This window comes from Halyomorpha halys, unplaced genomic scaffold, assembly GCF_000696795.3.
Source record: "Halyomorpha halys isolate HHAL.00 unplaced genomic scaffold, Hhal_1.1 Scaffold964.1, whole genome shotgun sequence".
Taxonomy (NCBI): Eukaryota; Metazoa; Arthropoda; class Insecta; order Hemiptera; family Pentatomidae; genus Halyomorpha; species Halyomorpha halys.
In genome coordinates, this window is record NW_027115048.1 from 196587 (window position 1) to 198092 (window position 1506).

Below are 1506 nucleotides of genomic sequence, written 5' to 3' on the forward strand. Positions count from 1 at the left end.
TTTTTTTTAGTCTATGTCGGATTCTTTGTTTAAAAAAACACTTCTGACAGTGCGTAGAATGCGTGATCGTTGGAACAGACCTTATGTTTCTGAAATAGTTTTTCAAAAACATCGATGTATTTTGAGTAATGTATTGTAAGGAACGATATTTTATAACATCGATGTTTTTTTATTCGTTGTCGGATTCTTTGATTCAAAAAGCACTTCTTACAGGCCGTGGGACGCGGGATCGTTGGAATTGACCTTATGTTTCTGAAATAGTTCGATGTATTTTGAGTAATGTATTGTAAGGAACGATATTTTAGAACATCGATGTTTTTTGTAGTCGATGTCGGATTGTAAGTTTCTAAAACCACTTCTGACAGGCTGTAGAATGCGTGATCGTTGGAATAGACCTTATGTTCTTCAAATTGATGTTCAAAAACATCGATGTATTTTGGGTAATGTATTGTAAGCAATGATATTTTAAAAATATCAATGTTTTTGTTGTCGATGTCGGATTCTTAGTTCCAAAACCTACTCCTGACAGGCCGTAGAATGCGTGATCGTTGGAACAGACCTTAAATAGTCTGAAATAGTTGTTCAAAAACATCGATGTTTTTTTGGGTAATGTATTGTAAGCAACTATATTTTAAAACATTGAGGTTTTTTGGATTTCATGTCCTATTGATTGATTGAAAAAGCACTTCTGACTGGCCGGAGCATGCGTAGTCTTTATGTTACAGAAATGGTAAAAAAAACATCGATGTTGAAAAACAAACATCGATGTTGAAAAACATCGATGTTTTTTTAACATCGATGTTTTAGTATTGAACATCGATGTTTTTTTTATCGATGTCGCATCCCTAGTATATACATATGTTAAATATAAAAAGTTTTAGAATGCTAAATTTTATAAGTATAGGATTGTAAGCAGCCCAATTTGAAGTCCATGTTGTATGTTAAATGAAGAGAAGCTCCTAGTAGATTTTCTAGGCAAATTTATAACCTTTCTTTCCAAAACCTTCCATAATTTCACTTAAATTAATTAAATTATTTAATTTAATTATTTTAAAAATGTTTAAAATAAAACTATATGAACTACGAGCAATTAACTCTTCAGAACAGCAGACAAAATGGTATAGAGCTCAGCTAGTCTGTCATGTGATGTCATTCTCCATTTAACAGACTTTCAACCAAGTAAAACATTTTATCGTTTTAACATGCTAAAATGAGGACATATTTCTCCAACACAACTTTTTCTACTTAATGCACTTTAATATGTTAAACTTAAGAACATGAATTCCAAAACATTTTATATTTTTTTCTGAATTCTTATTAAGGGCCAAGATATGAGCACATGAAACTTTTAATCAACCGTGCTGTAAAAATTAGCAGATGGTAATGTTGAGTTCCAAAAATCATTCAGGGTTGAGCTAAACTACTAAAACATCAACCTAGTAACTTTAAAGAAATGCTTAGTGTGGTGAACAGATTGATTGTTTTATTACTTGATTTTTGGATTTG